At 46.7% G+C, this 21,328-nt stretch overlaps 1 long non-coding RNA gene across 1 annotated transcript; it reads left to right on the top strand.

Annotated features, from left to right (window-relative positions):
• The first annotated feature begins 10,434 nt into the window (after window positions 1-10,434).
• On the top strand, window positions 10,435-20,937 carry LOC115392563 (uncharacterized). The gene is made up of 3 exons (XR_003931859.1): window positions 10,435-10,445; window positions 14,263-14,268; window positions 20,732-20,937. It is a non-coding gene; the product is annotated as an uncharacterized LOC115392563 (long non-coding RNA).
• The last annotated feature ends 391 nt before the right edge of the window (window positions 20,938-21,328 follow it).

Raw genomic sequence — 21,328 nt, 5'->3', positions numbered from 1 at the left:
ATATCTCAAAGTCAGCTTGATTTGATTGAAGATCATTCAACGCCTCCAATCCCTTAATAAACAATATGGTGAATGAAATGAAGAAAGGTGTATTTATTGTCTGAATCAGACTCTGTGGCGACAGCGGCTTCAGGAGCCAGCTGAATGGAGCGCCGAGGAGAAACACAAGACGGAATATCGATGGTCGACGGACAAATACGTGATTGGCTCCGGATGCGAGGACGAGACGATCAGCTGGCAGAAATATTGACAGGAGAAGTGATGATCAGGTGCTTTTGGCTGTGAGGCCAGGAGGGATTGACCGGGAAGACAGATCACAGCGATGGTGGAAGTTTGGAGTTGAGAAGTGAGAGCAGGGGGGTTGTTCTGGTCGTGGAGTCGTCAGAGGAGCGCTCGACTCCGTTTGGTTCTGCTCGGACTTTAATTTGAACAAGAAGTTTCAGGCTTCATTAGGAAACTCTCTCTCGCCCTTTGACTGGGAGCGAGCAGCCAGCCAGGCTGATTGACAAGGCGCTAATTAACCAATCAAGGGGCGCCTGGCGAGCAGGCACCTGTGTGGTCGCCGCCGGTGCAATCGCCTCCCGCCCGCTCCCCCGCTTCCTGTTCAGCCAATCTGCCCGCCGCCGAGCGCCTAATGACCCTCTAATAAGACAAGCGCTCCGGAGTCCATCTTAATGGAAATCAGCCGTCCTCTGGATGTGGCCATCGATCGCCGGGCCGGACCGCGACCTTTCAGTGGAGGAGCCACGTGATGGACGGGAGGGGGGGGGGGGGTTCTGAACGAACAGCCCCGTGGACTTAATGCTCGCACAGGACAGAGAAACAAACCCTCCACTCTTCCTCTCATCTCCTGGTCTCCGGGTCGTTACCGGAGGTGATCGGATCAAGAAGCCGGGTCCAGCTGTCCCCCGTTGCCTGCAGACGGTTTCACTTGTTCCTGTTCAGCCGAGAAACAAGTGGAAGGGATCCTCAAAAGCAAGATTTCAACCATCCACAGCGTCTCAGATTTTATTTCCATCAGACTGCATTAAAATACAGATCAGAATAATTAAACCTCCTCAGACTCAGTAATCTGTGTTGACTACCCTTCGCTGCAAAGACTTAGTTTAGAAATATTCCATGAGACACAGTTTTAAAACATGACTCTTTATTGGAGACAGAATAGATGCAAAATGATGATGCTGGGGTCAAATTACCATCACAGTATTGTTTGATGCGTGGCCATCTGTTGAATGTCTTCTTCTCTGGTCATCTGCTGTTTGTACCGCTGACATAACTCAAACATAAGGCCCGTGGTCCAAAACTGGCCTGGAAGAAGTTCCAATCCAGCCCGTCAATTCAACAAATGTTAAAAATGTAAAAGAAAACTTAGATTTTTGAACTCTGGATTGTGTTTTTGGACATTTCACTGTTTTTCCCCAGATTGTATCATTAAAAATGGATTCATGTTGAGGTTGTGGTCATTTTCACAGCTTTTGTGAGAATTTTATCAGCTAAAGACAAACTGAAGTTTAAATTTAAAGGTTATTAGTACGTTTTTACCACTCTGGCCCAGTCAAGAAACCTGAAGTAAAATATGCTTGTTTTAAAGGTTACACATGTTTCGTGGCTGCAGATTAAGTTCTCTGCTCTGCCATGATTTCCCACGGAGAATATGAAAGGTCAAAAGTCACTGTTGAAACTCCAACCAACCGGGACCACAACGTCCTGAGGAGAAAAGTTTCTCCCGAAGCGCCCGACAAGAAACTGAACGCCATCTGGAGCAGGACGAGGGACTAACTTCCTGATTACAGCCAGGCGCAGGAGGGAGGCGGGGCTTCTGGGTGACAGTGATCAACCGGCTGTTAGGCCCCTACAACCTGCCATCAGACTGTAGGAATGGGAGGCGGAGTAGTGTGTGTGTGTGTGTGTGTGTGTGTGTGTGTGTGTGTGTGTGTGTGTGTGTGTGTGTGTGTGTGTCTGTGTGTGTGTTGTAGGGAAAGTGACAGTACATTTTGCAGAGGTATGAATATTTTATGGAGTGAACTCATTAGACGCTCGGCCTCTCGGGAGCTCAGAGGAGAGTTTGTTTTGTTCCAGATTATTTGTGTGATGAATTATACATCTCCGGGACGCAACAATACCACAACAACACAGCTACAATTAGAGGGAGGAGGGAGGCGGGAGGTGGAGGGCTATATTTACACCCGGCACATCAAAAAGACGCCTGGCCCACTTTAGTGTCCACGGCGCTCGGCTCAGCGACGCGTGTGTGAAGGACGCTTCCGATCGGCTCCCAGACACACACTCACCTGCACAGGCTTCACATTTCAGTCAACAGGTTCGTTCTTCTGTCAGGGATATTTCTTCACCGCTCCTGTCTGCATTCAGCTCCGGGTAGAAACACATCTGGACAGGTTGGGGGTGAAATAAAAGCTTCTTTCTTGTCATAGGAAACCTGTTCAGAGGTCTCAGACCCTGCATCCTGTCACTTATAGCTACGTTTATTTATTTTTTTTAGCCAGACTCCATGAAGCTTTCACTACATGAAACGTGAATAAACATTTAACTTCTTATTATAGTGACGCTTGACAGAACTATGATGCGGAGAACGTTTACGACAGTGAGTTTTCACAGGAGACCAGTAGGGGGAGAGCGAGAGCAACAGTTCTGCTTTGAGAGCAGAGGTTGGCGCTTGGTGTGATGGAGTCCGAACAAGAAATAAAAAGATCTGCTCTACTGTTTGAGTATTGATTTATTATATAATATTTGCAGTATCTTGAGGAACAGTTGTGTAGTTTCTGTGCTGAAAACCCATATTTTTAAAGTGGCTCCCAGGCAGGGTCAGGGTGGGGTTGAAATTCAGCCCGGGAGCTTCGTTTGGAGATGCGTTTTATCCGATAATATGAAGTGCGGGGGGGGGGGGGGGGGTTTGCTCATGTTTCGATTCGCAGACCCTGAGCAAATATATAAATACCGGGAGAGCGGACACGCACACGGGCCGTGGGGGGGGGGGGGGGGGGGGGGCTTGTGGCTGCCAGCCCAGAAGAGACCTCACCGGCCCACCAGAACACACCGACTGTTCGGGAAACCTCCCGAACCTCCCGATGGCCACCCCGCCCCTGCCCCCAGGTGGAACTTTTGGAAAATTTTCCATTGAAACAGCATATTCTAACTTTGGTTGCTTAAAATAATCCAGTCGCCATTTTTAATCTGAGCAGGTATCATTTTCAAAATGTATCTGTGTAAACGCAATATTTTTCTGGAATGAAAACTAAAAAACGATGTTTTCACTTGAAATGTTGTCTTGTAAACGGGGATTTAGTGAAGCTCGCTGCTTGTCGGAGGACTGGCCAGAGGTCGGTTCATGGATGAGATCTGACTAAATCAAATCACTAAATTGAAATCCAGACTTAAGTTACAGCAGGAGTGCTCGATGAAACCTGAAAGTGGGAGCATTTTTCTGTTTATTAGGTGGATTTTACCGTTAGCACGGCGAAGGTGGTGGCGGTGAGGGTGGAGCGGTAACTGCCGGGTCGTCTCCAATCTCCTCCGGCTCTATTAGCGAGCTGACAGGGCTGTGAATGGGCTGGAGCCCCCCCCGGCCTCAGAGCAATCACAGCGGCCATTTCACACCCTGCTGAACCCCTCATCTGCTGCACAGATGAGAGAGGGGGCTCCGAGGGCCTCCCGGGCCCCTGATGAAGTCCTGACCTCACTCTGGAGGACTGGCCGGATTAGAAAAGAGAGCGGGAAAAAAAATAGAAATACTCCCCCGTTCAAAGTTAGCTCGCGTTAAGATGACGGACAAATTGGAAAGTTTCATACCGAGATGAAAAAAAGGTGTCTGAAGTTACCGGACTTCACAAACTGAGCTGAAACTCCATTTCTGGACAGTTTTTCTGCTCCGTTCAGCAGTCGAGGTTCACAAAGTGAGATGAGTGGCAGGAGCAGACTGGAGGGGGATCGCTCAGACTTTATCCATACAGCACTTCCACTCACTGAGGAATCATACAGTGACAAAACCGGGACGAAGAACACAAAATACAATGCAAGAATGGAAAACAAAATTTTTTAAAAGGTAAACAGGAAGTAAGGCATTCAGAAAAAGTATCAAAATGGTATAAGGCTGATGGAAAATGAAAAGACTTAAAAGGTAAGACCAGGTAAAATATTCAAATTAAAGTAACTGGGATGAATTCACCATAAAATATCACGTCTTACACACTTATGTCTTTGTACATTCAGTTAGTTTAAAAAACTACTAAAAAAGAACTGACAGTAAGCTTTTGAAGGTGTAAAAGCCAAATGTCTTCACATCCGTATCAGGAATACATTTTAGATGAGAGTCAGCTTGTGCTGTGTCTTCAGGAGACATGTAAAGCATGGTGTCGTCAGCGTATAGCCGCTGTGAAAGAGGTGAAGACGATCATGATGAAATCCAAAGCAGTGGTTCAGCTCAGGCACAGCGCATGTACATTCTCACCACAATGTATGTCATGTGCATGGATCTGCTGTGCATCTTCTGCCTACTCTTCATTAAAGTCAAGTTCTGATTTTTAACCGGTCATCTTTATAACCACAACACCCAACAGGTGGTATTTGGTGGAGTGCACACATGGAAGACATCAGCTCTGTCACTCTCATCGTTGGATTTTGGTCGCTCATTCAGACGCCAACCCAGCTCAGAGCAACTTTCTAAAAGCAATCCGACACTGTCGCCATGGGAACAGGGTAAAAAACAACTTCTGCTATATCCTGGACTCCTCTTTAGAGGATCTTAGTTTTCTTTTTAATGAAATATTTCACTTATTCCCCTCAGTAAGTTGTTTGAATATTGCACAAATTTGTGTGTGTGTGTGTGTGTGTGTGTGTGTGTGTGTGAGTGAGTGAGTGAGTGAGTGAGTGAGTGAGTGACAGAGAGAGAGCGAGAGAGAGAGAGAGAGAGAGAGAGAGAGAGATAGAGAGAGAGAGAGAGAGAGAGAGATTTGCCTCTGCTTGTGTGGTCGTGTGCAGTATTGTGATTTTGGCAAAAGACAATAAAACACAAGAAAACAACAAGGGAGGACTTTTCTAAAATGGAAGGAGGAACATTGACCTAAAAACAGAGAAGTGAGGTGTGTTTGAACTCATTTGACCTGGACTTATCCTTTGACTCCTATATTAAACAGGTCTGCAGGACCTGCTTCTTTCACCTGCAGAATATTTCTAAAATTAGGAACATGTCGACTCAGAGCTACGCTGAGAAATGAATCCATGCTTAAGACGTTTCTATTTAGTAAAGCTTCGGTGTGAACGCAGCTTACGTCCTGGTTCAGGCCTTCCTGGACCGCGTTCCTGGTGGTTCTGCTGGAGGTTTAGACTGCTTCGAGACCTTGACTACACTGAGCTGTTTCCCTTTCTCACTCTGAATTGTCTTTTTTTTCTTAAAAAGACTGTGTTCCATTTGCTGCTGTGTGATTAAATCAAGCTGAATTAAACAGAGCAGCATCCATTTTTCACCGTTACCTCTTCTTCTCTTATATGATCTCTTTAACGAAACACTAAAGCTGAAGTAATTGTTATTACTCGTCCCGACCTTCAGACCCCGCCAGTGTTCCACCACTTGGTCTGAACAAGGAGCTCCAGCCGAGCCGCTCCATGTTAATGAAATATGACCTGTGCTGAGTGATTACTGTGCGGCGGAGCAAATGCAGCAGCAGCACTCCAGAGGCAGGCGTCCAGTGGAATCAATTATCTCACAGCCTCCACTGATCTTGGCTCTCTCAGCTGAAAGGTAGAACCAGAGGGACCGACGTGGCCAGCGCCGCACCCCAACCCTCACAACGGAGGACCTGCTGTGGACCCGCGACCAGAGCCACAAGGTGATTGGTTATTGGACTGTGACTGATGGATCAACCAATGAAAATTATATATTGCTAAAAGTTTGTTGTCGGTTTATAACAGACTACAGCTGGTCAAAACATATGTGGGACACGAAAGTTAAAATCAGTGGTCACACCCAGATGATGGACATAAACAACACTTCCAGTGATGCATGGTGGAGGCATCATCATGCCACTATAACACTTCCCAGCAGGAGGGCCTGGAAGCCTTGTGAATGCAGAGTTTCAGTGTGAAATATAGAAAAATCTACTCAGTAAAACTAACAAGGGAAATGTTCCGGATCAGTCATTAAGGGGAGTGGTTCCTCAGACTGTGTGTTGGACCCTGTGTAACTGATAATCTAAAGAAGGATGCTATTGTGGCTCAGCACACACACACACACACACACACACAGACTCATAACCAGGAGGCAATTTGGGTAGACACAGGGAAAGCGTAAAGAAAAAAACCATAATTATCGCTATAAATGACAATCTGCTGCCCGACACCAGAAATGAGCTGAGAATAGAGGGGAAAGGCAGAGGAGGACGCCGTTGTCCCGCTCCTGTAATGATCTTGAATCAGAGGCCAATAAATGGACATGCTTCGTCCTCAGGCTCTAATGTGTGATACTCATCAGCCTCGCTGCCGCAGATGGAACCTGATGTTCCGGCTCTGTGCCTCCTTTCTTGGGGAATGTGAGAATTTCAATTACCTTGCCTCGGCTCCAGCCAATCTTCATAACTTTTTTCCTAATTCGTGCTCACGTCAGCGTCGAGGGGTTGCATCCAGGCCCCCCCCCCACCCAGTCACCGGCTGCTGAATACCAGACTGGCACCACTTAGCTCCATCAGGACCCCCACCCCCTCCTCCTCCGCCTTCCTCCATGTTGTCGCCACAATTGCTGCCCGCCTCCCTGCTAACCGCACAGCTCCCGTGGAATAAAGGTCAAGTAATCAGGCATCTGGAAGGACAGCTCATTTGTCATCCCTTGATAAATGCATCAGTGGCTAATCTGCGGAGCAGGACCCTGCCGCGACGCCCCCAACAGGAAGGTTAACCGATTCAAAACAAGAAGCCATGGAGGACGGAGGAGATGGAGGAGCGGAGGGATAAAACTTCATTTTCATTCACTTATTTGGCGGTTATTCCGGCAGCGGGCCGATTGCGGCGAGCCTCCAACGATGACCTCCACCCCCGCCGCTAAATGACAGCCGACCGCAGCGAACATTAACTGTGACAAGACGTTGCGAGCAATGAAGGCGATGCAATTCGCGGAGGAAGCGAGGAAACCGATGGCTCCGTCCTCTTCCTCCTCTTCACTTTGACTTGGGGTTGTCGTCCATCTGCTGAGAGTCAAGGCCGCGCTACGAAACCGTGTCTGTTAGCAGCTCCCCTCCAGACAAGCATGGCCGCCACCTGAAGACCCCCAAAGGACAAACTTTATGAGTCAAAATTATCTTGGTTTTAAAGTGTCTATTAGCTTTGAGCACAATGGAAATGACTTTTTTTTTTTTAGAAAAGTTTCACATTTACATGGCAATGTTTAAAAACGGTCCGTTTGTATGGAAAGAGAGGAAACACTGAAACCGATCCAGGTGACCAGTCTGCATTCTGTCACAGGATTCACATTTAAAGTTACCACAGAATCTCAATTCTGTTTTTTCTACTCTGGGATTACACCAGATTATCTGGAGAAAACCCACAGAGAGAACATGCAAACTCCACACGGATCTCACAGTGCCAACCCGAAAAACAGCGTGTGGCGTCCAAACTGAAACAATACCAATTAAAAACATCTCAGTTGTGACAAACAACAGCATTTACCTGCTGGAAACATCCATCCTGACCTGAAAGTGGCTTCGTCACAAACTCTTCCTCTTTTGTACAAACACAAGGCATCCAGCTTCGTTTTTTGATCTCTGCTCTTTCAAGATCCGTTCGTTGGCTGTTTGGCCTTCAAAACTTTCTCAAGTTTGCGGTCGACTCGAGCGTAAATGAAGGTATTTTTTCTGTCTCCAAACCGAATTAGCTGGAAGCCCCTCACCCCGATGATTTATGAGGTGAGATTCTCATCATCGGAGGGACCTGATTTCTGGACCAACACCAGCCCGGAACAATCAACCCGCAGCTCATTTCGGGTGACAAAACACAGCCGGGTAATTGAATTAGTCCTCATTAAATTCAGATTGCATTGGAATTATTTTTCTTCTTCCAGTGAATCTCACTTATGCCGTGTGACAAATATCCTCAGCCCGGACGGACCAGGCACTAGATTTATTAGGACTGTTTTCAGGCATTTTTCTCCTCTGGCTCGTTGCTGGTGATAAAGGCAGATGGAGGAAGAAATAATTCAGAGATGACGTGCTCAAAAGAGAGATTAATCTCCAAACTGAAGCCGTGCAAACACAAATACACAGTATGACCTCTAGAATCTGTAAACTCCGTCATGTGTTCAAGAGTCTTCAGGCTTTTTGATTGACGAGGCCCTCAGGTGGTCTGACATGTTGGTCTGAAGGCCTGAGAGCTTCTGGAGCTGCTGGTCTCTGTATGGAAGACGTCTTCTCTACTGAGATATGTCAGCTGGCGTTGTTGTTAACTTTAGACTCAGATTCCAAATAGCAGACTACAACGTTGCCCTACTTTAAAGCAGTGATTTGATTTGCCTTTTTGAAATGTTTCCATATTTTAAAAATATTCTCCAAAATGTAACCTGTGAGAGTGACAGCCAAGGCCACGCTGTGCAGGAGGGTGAAGCCATTCACTCACTTTCTTTCTAAGCCGCTGACAGTTGTTTCTGAGTTTCCTCTGTTGACCTCTTTTACTACTGGACAACTTCTGTTTGTATTTTCTACTTTTTGTGAATAAAACAAATGATTTTTTTTTTTTTTTTGCAGCAATCTTCAGTTTTTGCTGTTTTTCATTGCCTGTTTGTCTCATGGCTTTAAAGCTCGTGTCCGGAGTTTTGAAAGAGGGAGGGTTTTTTCAATCCAACGTCTTGAGGCTCCGCCCTCCCTCTGGTTTCATGAGCGACCAAGCCACGCCCCTTTAATTGTGCACGCTATTATCTGTCGGGTGAAAATGAGAGCCTCTGAGTCCTACAGCATCCTCAGCAGACAGTGGATATATCCGAGGTAACCGCGGCGGCTGCTGCGGAGCTAACTCTCCTCTGCTGGGCGAGCGGCCGTGCTCTCTGGCTGCTCCACACGTTGATTGACAACAGGACAAGGTGGAAGCTCGAAATCTATTGGCTGAAGCTGAACGGTGCTTTTTCGGATAACATGGGGGTCTATGAGACGAAGGCAGGGCTCATAAATCAATTTTTATATTGTTTTATGCTAATATTATATTATAGTATCGAACCAGACTGACACATTTAAGCTCTGTTAAAAAATGATACATACGTTGGAAACGAACGGAAACTCCGGACACGAGCTTTAAGTTCCTCTCACATTTCCAGCAGTGTTAGGAGTTTATGAGTGTCAACTCAAACTAAGAAAAACTTTCTCTCTCTCCTTCAAGGCCACATTTATAAATAGATCTCTTCGTTTTAAACATGAAAACACTGCAAAAAAGGATAACCTAAATACAAGATATCAACACTAAATTAAAGAAAAATACTCTTAAAACTATAGTGAAATTATCTGTCCCTGCAGTAAGTGAATTTTACTTAACTTAACTTTACTTTACTTAACTTCCGATGGTGTGGGTGAATGTGGTTAACGGTGTAAAACACTGGGGGTCACGTCTTCCTGTGTGGAGTTTTCATGTTCTCCCTGTGTGCTCAGAGGCTAACAGTGTAATAAAGTACATTCCACATTAAAGTTGTGAAACTTAATAAATAGAACCAAAGAAAGTTTTTTATATATGTTACAAAACTGAGACTTCAGCAAGATGGTGAAGGAGGAACTCCGCTCGCTTTTAGCTCGCTCGGGTCAATGAACGTGATATTACTCAGAGTGAGTTGAAACTGGAAGTTTAGATGTAGATGATGATTTGTCTAAGAAATACAGAACTGAAAGAAAAAACAAGAAAAGTCTGTTAAAGTGAGTTTGACTTTATTGGTACAGATACATTCCTACTTAAGTGTCGGTACAACTTTATGGAAGGTTAAACATGTTTTCGCCCTCTAGAGGAGTCCTTTTAAGTGGAAATGTGGCAAATACGTCTCTGTAGAAAACTATGGCTCAGTCCTCAATCAGTACAACCGTGGCAAAACACTGACTTAAAGGAAGTCCAGCACCTTGCAGGTCTTCCCTTAGCAAAGGTCTAAAGCGATAAAAAAGTGCCGTTAAAGATGAAAATGTTTGCTGGAACTGAGGTCTGCGTTGTTTCCATCCTCAGATTCTAAACTCAGGTGCGTGGCGGAGCTAGCCTCCCGTACTTAGCGCAGGTCAGCTTGTTTTTGCGCTGGAGCCAAAGTCATCTTATAGCAGAGCTGCCAATCAGCGGCGCCCATGCATCATTGAGTCAAATAAGGTATCGATCGGCTGATTCATAAACACAGCTGGAGAATATGCAGCCGCACCACATTTGCATGATGGGATGGAGATTGAATATCTGTCACCCTCCACGCACGCCGATTAGCATATTTCACAGCCGTAATTAGCTCTGACACGATTGGCTACTGAGCTTGCAAAAAGCTAAATCTTTGAACAAGGTGACTGCTGGCGCGGTGGATGAGTGGCGCGGCCGTGCGCGGGCGTCTTTTCCAAAATGCAGTCCAAGCAGGTAACACACAAAAACAGCTGATTGGAGGAGAAAATGCCACAGCCACAGAATTCTGATGGCCAACGTGTGCATGTTCTGTTAATTAGCTGGAGAATAAGATCAGAGAACGAAGAACACGTTGATGTGGTTCCAGTGGAAAAAAAAAAAAAAAAAAACGTTCCCGCTGCACAGCATGCAGCTGGATCAGTTTCCTCCTGAGATTCAGGAGTGATGGCCGAGATATTCATCCTGGCTTCTGCAACAAATGGAGCTGTCGACTGAGCCGAGACAGTACGAGAACTGAGAAATCAATCCCCCCCCCCCCCCCCCCCCCCCCCCCCCCCCCCCCCCCCGCCCCCGCCCCCGCCCCGCTCACAGTCCGATAATAAGCCTCCACACCTATGGATGTAGCATGACGGCTGGAGGCATGATAGCATCTCCAGCGAGGAGGAGGAAGAGGCAGGACGATACTGTGGCTGCTCATCACTGATACAAGGCTTTAAATGAGGCCACGTCCAGACCGGACTCCGCAGTCCGGGGCCCGCGCTGGCTGAAACACCTCCCAACATGAAACTCATAATAACCCTGCAAGTACTGAACCGTTACCAGCTTATCTTGAGTAAACGGCCAGTGGAGGCCTGGAGGTTAGAGCAGCAGTCAGGGAGTCATACGCTGTAAAACATGACAGCTCCATTGAGCCAACTTAACTCCACTTCCTTTTGATTGTGTAAAACGATTGATCGTTGTAAAATTTGCAGTAATTCGTTGTGTTGACCAGCTGAGACTTTAGTCAGTTTATCTCCAAACGGCTGACATTTCTTGCCCTTTCTGCCTCTCATCTTCCTAACTTTACCAGTACGGGTACCTGCAGCATCAGACTGGTACTTGATGCTGGTATTACTGCATTCCTGCAAAATATGACCTCTAAAAGAATATACAGATCATTGGAAAATTCAAGTTTTTGCTTCGCCTCAAAGTGAAACATGTAGCTGCATGCTAAATGCCAAGATTATCCCTACATTTGTTATTCATGTAATGTTTTCTACTTCTTTGTGTTCGGTCTTCACTGTCAGGGTCTAATGAAGGAGCTGGAGAGATCTGAACCGAAACGTCACATTTAACTTGAGTGTTCTGTCCGTGCAGAAGATGTTTTAAGCTTGGCGGACAGACGGCAATCCTCCACAGAGGACGAGGCCGTCGCTGGAACCCGGGCTGTCATCTTCTCCATATTCACCCGCCCGCCGTCTACGGTTCAATCGCGCCCGTCCGTAATGAATTGAAGAGCAAACAGGCCAGCTGTCCTCCGCGCATCACAAAGGCTGCTGACGAGAGGATAATCAAATTGCTCATTTTCAATTTTTCATTTCTTTCATCATCTAAAAAGGCGCCGTCAGCCGGCCGGCCCCCGGCTGACCTTGGCTGATTATTATTTGTGGGACGCCGTCACCTCGTCCCTCCTCCTGCCGCCCGGCGCCGTCTCCTCCGCTCGGCCGTCTGGCAGACCCTCGTCCTCAAACCCAACAGGGAATAATCAGCGACCCGTGAATCTGTTTATCACTTCACATATCTTACTGGAATGTGAGTTATTAAGTCTCACCGCGAATCATCCAGCGGTTCTGTTTCACCTCGGCTCCACAGGTCGAAACCAGCAGCTCCGGGGTTTATTTCATCTCTCAAAAATTAGAGAAATGACAAGATCTGAATCCTGATTTTCTCTCAGAACTAATCATGATTTTCGAGGTAAACATGTAACATGTGCCGTACGTCCTCAGCTCCTCTGTCGAGGCCGCGCTGAATTACAGGGAAATTAACATTTTTAGTGCATTTTGATTTTGTTGCAGACGAAACAATCTTTCCAAGGTTTATATTAATGAATCAGTCCCAACCGTCTGTCCGTCCCTTTCTCTCCTCTATATAAAGTCTCCTCCTCTGAGTCTGTTTCTGCAAGTTTCTTCCTGTTTAAAAGGAAGCTTTAACTTTCTTACATGGAATTTTTGTGTTTTCTTAAAAGCATCTTGGCATTACTGTCTTGTATTTGGCAGAATAGAAATGAACTAGAAAAACTGAAAAACCATTTCGGACCGTCTCGGACAGCTATGGACTGTGGCGTATTGATTTTGTATAAACGAAGCCACAAACCAGCCCATTTATGAACTGACAGCGAAGATTAAGAGAAGAGTCAGATTTGTAATTATGCCACATTAAAAACCAAGACGTGGTGAAGGTCAAAGTGTTTGACAGCGCTGGGCCACGGACGGCTTGATAACTTCTTCCCTCCTGATGCTTTATTTGTCTTCATGAACATGAGGACGGTGAGTCGGTGATGGACTGAACCGTCTGCAGCGTGACGTCCTGTCAGCGTGTTGTCGGCGCCGTTTCAGGATCGTCCGGATCTCATTTTACATGTTAGAGCAGCAGGACGGCCGCTCCCCTCCTCAGCCGGCGGCCGCGCCCCCGAACGCCGGCGGAAAGATAAATGCTTCTGTAACCTCCGGCACCCCTCGCTCTCCGCCCGCCACCGGACGGTGATTGAGCGAGGCGGCTGCCGAGGTCAGAGGTGGAGTGATGGAGGGATACAGGCCATCAGCTCCAGCGGTCTGAGAAGATAGGACGGAGCCAGAGATCAGACTCAAACTCCCAGTGGAGACAAATCTATTAGAGGCAGAGGGAGACGCAGGGAGGAGGCGAGGCTTCTGTTTCCATCACTAAACTCTGACTGAGTGAAAAGTGAATTTTACGGAGGTGTGACTGCACATGAAGGAAATTTTAACACTAATAACTTGGAAGTTGATTTTCCGTCCTCCATCCATCCGTCTTGTGTGATGCTTTCCCAGCTCAGGGTTGCAGGGTGCTGAAGCTCATCCCGGCTAACCGGCGGTAAAGGCAGCGTTCAAACCCACCTGCAGCCGTGCACGAGGCTGCAGCCGGGCTCTCCTTCTCTGTAGGTGATGTTCCTCAGCTTTATCTGAGGTTTGGCTGCAGGGTCAGTTGGTGGAGTGTCTTCCAGTCAAGTTGGCAGATCGATCTCCATCTGTGTCAGACTGTCCTTGAGCAAGACGCTGAACCTGAAGGTGCTCCAAGTGCTGTTTTTTTTGTCAATGTGACTGTAAAGACAAAAACTGATAAAGCAGTGAAAATATTGGGTATTTGCACTCGAAAGATCTGCATGTTCTTGCAGTTGGTGGTTGTTGCAGGTATCCTGATGAATCAGGCTCTCATCCTGACAACACTTTCTAAAATCCCCACAAAGCAATCTGTGACCATGAGGTTCTTTAGCCGGTGGCTCACTGAAGATCTCAGAAGAACATGTCCTAGAGGCCGTTCACACCTGGCAAAATGGGGATATTTTAATGTCTTTAGGGCGTTCATTTATAATAAAACGATTATATCTGAAAACTACAGTCAAAGCGGAGATTTGGGGAAAAAAAAAGTATCTTTAATGTTGCATGCAGACCAACCATGGACTCAGAAAAATTGCCCTTCCCCTAATTTTTATGGAAACAGAGTCAGAGAGTTTTTGAAAAGTTGTTTTCCTCCATTTACATAGAAATGGAGTCGAAGCGTTTTCAAAAAGTCGTGTTTTCAGTGACTCTGGCAGCGTTGTGGCGTAAAACGACCCCAAACTGCAATGACAGTTTCCCGTTTCAGTAGAAATCACTGCCTGATGTTTCCTCACGGCTCAGATCTCACTGCCTGACCGGTGAGGAGCTTCTGGTGGAACACAGGGTAAACACTGACACCTTATTTCCTCATGGCCTTCTGGCTGGCTCGCTGATATTCCTCACTTGATCTTCAGTTGGTAAATCACCAAATCACCAGGAGCTCATAGGGAGTGTTGAGGTAAACGCTGCTGCACACAGCACACGGCAGCCTGTAGCCGGGAAGTGCATGAGCAATGTTTAAAATTCATCAGGGGGGAATGGAACAGAGAAAAACATATGCACAGACAGTGAAGATTGAGGATAATGGAAAAAGAAATGAGAAAGACAAAACCAAACACAGTGCGAGAATTGTCCCATAACAAACAGGAATCACAACAGACAGGTTTAGTCTGGTCTTTATTCTGGATTATTAACTGCTCTGTGCAAGCAAATAATAAAAGTTACTTCATAAGACCGTGTGGAGCCGCATAGGAAAATAAAAGTTTGTGTTTTCCACTCAGCTGGTGCTGCTTCACTCCTCTCTGATCAGATGGTTTGGATCCAGATCCCTCAGACAACAAAGTGTTCAGTATACTACTAACCCAGCACTGCTCGTGTGCGTCCTGCATGTGTCTGTTAATTGTCCAATCGTCCATTACCCTCATGTACTGCATCTGTATTTTCCCCCGTCTTGGTTGGCGCGCCTCCAGACAGCCAGTACTTCCCGTTGATCTATATGCTAAGGTTTTTGGACGCTCTCTGGTTTTTGGCTCTGGGACTCAAGGCACCTGCTCGCTTTGAGAAAATGAACTCAGTGTTAACCTATAAATAGACAGAAAACCTTTAGACAAAGTGAAAAATAAAATGCAATAAAAACAGTAAAAACAATAAAAGACCATGAGGAAAAACAAAAACAGGAGCAGAGTCTCAGGCTTTGTTAAGAGCCAAGGAAAATACCATTAAAAAGACCAGCTTCATGACCATTGCAGCCTTGCACAGAAATATAATTTATGTTCTCTGCAATTGTTAAATTTCTAATTTTTGGATTTGCATTGAGTAAAAACACGAAAAATCTTCATTCTACATATTTGACCAAACACAGCACCATATCTCCAGGATGTGAAGGTTATACTACTGTCTATATGTCTCTGACTAGTGAGCGCGCTTTGTTCACTCCTCTGGAGTATTGTTAAAAATACCAGAATGAGTCCAACAACAGCACATTTTTCCTTCTTTTGTTTTTCCATGCAGAGAAGTGCTGTTCTGCAGATATTTCCTCTAATTCGCACCGTTCTCTGGAACCCCTGCTGATAGTTGCGCGTGAAAACCTCAATACATCAGCAGTTTGAAGCCTTCTCAGACCAACCGCCACGCTGCTTTCACAGCCACTTAAATCAGCCTTCATCCTCAGTTTGAGTTTCAGCAGCTCCTCTTTGTCCCCATGTTGGAATACTTTGTGATGCTGCCATGTGTTTAAATATTTACGGTACTTTAACAGTCTCCTTAATGTCATGAAAACTGATCCTGAAGACAGAAGAACGTGGAAAATTATTGCAATTTTCAGTCGTGACGCAGCGTTGATAAACTGGTGCTCACTCGGTTCGATGATACTGAATAACTTTAAGATAAGAATATGATACAATGTTCCTGTTTTCAGTGTCATAAATCCCAATCTCCATCATCGCCATTGTTTTCAATTTACTCGCTGGCTCAGGAAAGAGCAGGCGGCCATGTCAGGTCCGGAATGGAGAGTGATCAGAGCTGGGCCGAGGAGAACAACGAGATGATCTGAAGAGAAGAGCCATCAGCGAGCGGCGGGGAACGGAGGTAATGGAGCGTGAGATTGGCCCTTCAGAGTCGAGCTCCCTCTGCAAGACGGGCGTCCGGCTTTTTCAGGCGTCTTCGGCGTCACACTGATGGATGAGTTGACCGCCGCCGTCATAACGCCATCCTTTAACCACATCTCACAACAACAGCAGCTCCACCAGTCAGAGCGGCGTCTGAACTGCTGCCAACCAGGTGTGATTTACCTGAGGGGCAAAGGGCCAGCGAGCACTCAGTCATGACAAGCATTTGGTTTGAATAAAGGTCAAAGGTAGGAGTAGGTTCAGGAGAATATTGGCTTGGACCAGGACCAGGACCAGGAGCATATGAACTCCGAGTCATGACACCCTGGAGGAAAACATTTTTACTATTTTAAAAGAGTTTACTGACGCGGTGTGGTTCGTAGTTGCAGCGTTTCATTAAAGTGGCAGCTGTCAAACACAACTCAGCTGTCTCGGGGCTTGTCTTGTGTGTCGCCTGTTCCTTTTGTCCTGATGTTTGTACTACTGTCCCTCGTGTCGTCCTGTTTCAGCCTCGTCTCGCCACATCATGTCCCTACTTCCTCTGTGCTCTTGCTGATCAGGCTACTTTCTGCTCAGTGAACACACCAGATGACGTCTGCTGAATACATTCTCTGTCACAGGAGAAACAATCTCTCCTTCACCTTCACAGTGATTAATGCTCCTTTTAGAATCTCTGATCAAATCTATAAAATACAGCTGGGTTTTTTTAAATTGTAAATAAAGCGTTGCAGTTTAAGAGCAGTCCACGGGTCACATCTCTCAGTCAGAAACAGGCCTGTGATCGACACAACAGGCTGGTCTGATTATCTGGGATTGGTTTTGGTTTGACTCATGACTGATAAATGATAATTGAGCAAAAGAAGCATCAAGCACATCATTCTGTGATTATTTTATGTCCCTTTCAGAGGTAACACACCTCAGGAGACGTGTTTTGAGCTGCTGCAGTTATACACTGAGAGCAGTGTGTCCGTCTTCTCTCCAGTGTTGATCTACTCCAGGTGTGGGAGCTGATCCCACTGGATTACCTGGGCAGAGACAGGTTCTACCTGGGCAGGTGAGCAGTCCCTCTCTGGACAAACACAGAGACAGACAGTCACCAACACAGTGGCTCTGAAATGGACGGCCAAAATGCAACGAACAGAACGTTTTCTGGGTGGCGGGGGGGACACAGGTGGCCAAACAAGGGAGTCACGCACAGACGAGACGGGCTGTTCCAAATAAGACAGGAAGACAGAGGAAAGAGTCCACCGAGCTCCTCCACGCCCTCCGTCTCTGCTCCACTTTCACCTTCTCCTCCATCTTTTCTCTTGGCTGGTATCTGCATAATAACTCACTGCAGCTCTAAATGTATGAATCAAAGCTGGTAAATGAACGTCCAGCGGGCTTGCCTCAAGCAGTTAGCGGAGCCATTCGTCTTCCGAGCTCATGATGGGGTTATGTAAGTAAATACGGGAGCCATCCATCGCCGGCCGACCTTGTTAGTCGCTCCTGAGGTCGCAGCTAATTGGTGAGAACGAGCGAAGAGGCGAGCGGTGGAGGCGGGCCGACCCCGGACCAGCATGAGCTCCAGGGGCCCGAATTCACCACGACAAGAAAGTAAACCAGACAGTGATGCACGTTCAGGCATCATGTGATGAAAAACACCATGAAATTTAGCTTTTTTACTTGAAAACGTAGAATAAACAGAGCCTCAGACAAACTCCAGTTCCAAATTCCCCCAAAAAGATCTTCATGTCTCCAATCGAGTTTTCCCTTTGAGGGTCTACGGTTGCTGTCAGGGTAGCACTGGAACTCTTTGGACCCCCCCAGAGCCCATCCCAGCCTCCAGGACCAGGCTTGAAGCCCTCCAGAGGCCCACAGCGGAGTCCAGTAACTGAACTTCTCCAGAAACTGGTTTAACCTTTCAGGCAAAACTGAAGCTACTATCTGGGATCAGGGATGTTCAGTGAGAATAAAACACTCAAGGACATCTTCCCAGCAGACATAAATCAAGCTGCAGGTCATTTCTGGAGCGATCCAGAGACTGCATGTTGCTTTCAACTTTTCTTTCTTTCATATCCTGCATGGAGGCAATAAGAGAACGCTGTTGAGCAGGTTATTACCCTGTTTTGCTGTGTGTCCAAGTCCCTGATGACTGACACATACAATTAGCTGAGTGGCTGCTGAGATTGGGCATCGAAGAAAATGACAACTTTAGATGGGAAAATATAAAAGGTGTGCAAAAATAGACAGATCTAATAATGCAGGTCTTCACAGGGTTACGGAGTTTAATGAAAAAACTAATCAGAACGGACAGCGGCTTCATTTATGGGGAATTCAGAGGTTGTTGACTTTGAAAACAGTTTCCACAGCGGCTCTGTTCTCTCAGTGGTACGTCTCACTTATGGAGGACGCTCTGAGCCTCTCAGGGAACCAGGTGTATCGCTCTTCAGCGCTGTTGGTTCCACCTCTGAATTTCCTGGTTCTGCACATAGCTTCGTTCATTTCTCAGTGTTTCCGATTGTTTTTGCCTTTCCTATAGAATGCATTTGCAGGAGAACGTTTTGATATCGACATCTGAATGCAGAGAAATTAGTGTAATTTTCATGTTAACATTGAGAAGGAGTTTGCGCATTTTTAAAAAGTTGTGTTTTCGGTGGCTGTTGTCGTGTAGACTGGGTCTATGACTGTAGTAACACAAAGAGTAAAACACACTGAATGGACGTATTTATCTTAAATAATGAACAAGATTCATTCATAAAGTACAAAATGCATGAAGAAAAAAACAGAACGCTTCAAATAAATGTGAGGAAAATGAATGATAAGCATATATATAACTGGTAGATAAAAACAGAATGTTCAGTAAAGCTCAGTAACTTTGAAACCAGCAACACAATGAAAAACTACTAAACTGAACACATTTATAAGTGAAAAATCCAATCTGTTGTCAATAAAACTCAAAGTGTTCCTCCATCCTGTGTAACTGCAGACATGTTGTGAACAGACTCTGGATTCCATTCTTGTTTCTCTCTTGCTTTGGGTCAGATTTACAGTCGTGAAGGAAAACCTCAGGTTGAGAAAATAAAAACACAGATAGTGATAAAAGCTCCGGATTCATTCGATGACATGAGAATTATGATCCTGACGTAACGCCTCCATCAAAGCGGGGAGTTTTAAGGTGGAGTGGAGGTGACATGAGCGAGGCGATGAAGATTTAGCGCCCGGTCTCCACCGGCGGTCGTCCTGAATTCCAGCGCGTCGACGCCGCGCTCGTCTTTTATTTGAAATGCGTGGAAACGGGCGTGTGGCTTAATGCATCCAGACCGCTGACAGTTTATTTTGGCGGCGCGTGTGACAAGCCGTTATATTCAAAGACACACTTTATATTCATAAGTCTGCCACTGTGCAGCCCCCCCCCCCCCCCCCCCCCGCAGGAGGGGAGCTAATGGTTTATTCAATCACCCTCACAGGCCGTCTGCCATGTTATGACAACCTATTAAACACAAAATGAAATGCGTTGTTTGCCCTCGAGGACGCCGCTGCTTTCTTTTCTTTTTTTTTCTCTTTCCTTTTTTGACGTCTGCGTTCTGAAAAGTCCTGTTTGTTCACCTTCTCATCCCGCCTGACGTGGGGAGCGCCGGAGGGGCCTCCGCCGCCGTCTCGGCCGCCGCCACCGCGAGATAAATGGCCCGTCAGCTGGGATGTAGACGGCGCGCCTCGGACGGGCCGGGTCGGGCCGCCGCGCGGCGGCGTGGTCGTGTGAAGGACGGGCTGATTGGCCGTCAGAAGAAGGAAAATGTCAGCCACTGTAAGCGAATGTTGGCTGATGCTGTCGGCGCCGCTTAGTTTGGCGTGACGGCTTGACGGGCAGCTGACGGGCGGGATTACTGCCCGGAATGGAGCCGCTCGCACGCCGATTACAGCGAGCGGCGTGTTCGACACCAGGAGTGGAATCCTTCAGGCCACTCGGGACATCCATCGGCCACAACATTATGACCGGCCGCCACTCCGCAGGGTCATCAGTGAGTCTGGAACCCAGATGCAGATCAGATTCAAACTGGAAACAACCGTCTCTAAGCTAAATATCTCAAAATCAATCACTTTATTGATTCCATCTCTGCACTGAACCACGACGGCAGTGGCAGGTCAGAGGTCAGGGGTCCCCAACCCCCAGGCTGTGGACCAGTACCAGAACCAGTTGGCGGATCATTTGGTACCGGGCTGCAAGTAATTTAAAGCTTTATTTTGAAAGTGTACATTTAAATTCCCATTAGCTACTCTGTACTGGTTTTTATCTTGAAAAATGCTTCACTTCCATCAGCGCTTCTTTCCTGCACTTTTCTTTTTCATGCATTGTGCAGACCTTGTGCAGGTGATTTTTCCAGGTGCAAAAAAGATTGGGGAACCCCCAGAGCGCCATCTTGTGTCCGCCACAGATGGACCAGTGTGGAAAAGAATTCTCCCTATGATTAGTTAGTGATTTTAATTTGGAATTCTTCCTATTCATAGTTGGGCTGCCGTAGTCCGGTGCCTCAGGAGCAGCAGAGGTCAACATCCACGCCGGTAGTCTGTCACTCGGATCCAAATCTGTGAATCTCTGATGAGACCCGCGTGGAAACAATCAAGTGAGATACATCAGAGCAACAAGACATGTTTAAGGGTTTTTGAGACGTAGTCCTTGATTCGGGGCGACAGTAGCTCAGTTGGAAGAGCGGGTCGTCTAATAACCAGAAGGTTGGCGGTGCAATCCCGCTCCCACAGGCGTAAAACTGCCATTGTGTTCTTGGGCAAGACACTTCACCCACCTTGCCTAAGTGTGAATGTAGTGTGAGAGTGAATGGTTGGTGGTGGTCGGAGGGGCCGATGGCGCAGATTGGCAGCCTCGCCTCCGTCGGTCTGCCCCAGGGCAGCTGTGGCTGCAGTCGTAGCTCACCACCACCCAGTATGGAGAGAATGGGTGAATGTGATATTGCAGTGTGAAGCGCTTTGGTTTCTGCTAATGCAGATGAAAAAGCGCTATGTAAGTGTAGTCCATTTACCATTTGAAAAGTGGACTTTTTTCAGCAAACTGACACTTTCGGACGTTTGTTTGCACATTTATTGTGCAGCTGGCAACCTGTCTTAGTCCACTGTCAGCTGAGCTCTCTCATTATAAGACCCTCAGCCGGACTCCGTGGTGTAAAGGACGGCTGGATGGAGATTTCTGGGGATTTACAGTCATGTGAAAAACGTTGGGGCACCTGTGACAGTTTCCACTGTTTTCATTTATAATGAATTGTTTTGTGTTTGAGCAACGTCATGCGGATC

This window comes from Salarias fasciatus, chromosome 7, assembly GCF_902148845.1.
Source record: "Salarias fasciatus chromosome 7, fSalaFa1.1, whole genome shotgun sequence".
Classification (NCBI taxonomy): domain Eukaryota; kingdom Metazoa; phylum Chordata; class Actinopteri; order Blenniiformes; family Blenniidae; genus Salarias; species Salarias fasciatus.
This window is presented reverse-complemented; position numbering and strand designations above follow the sequence as displayed.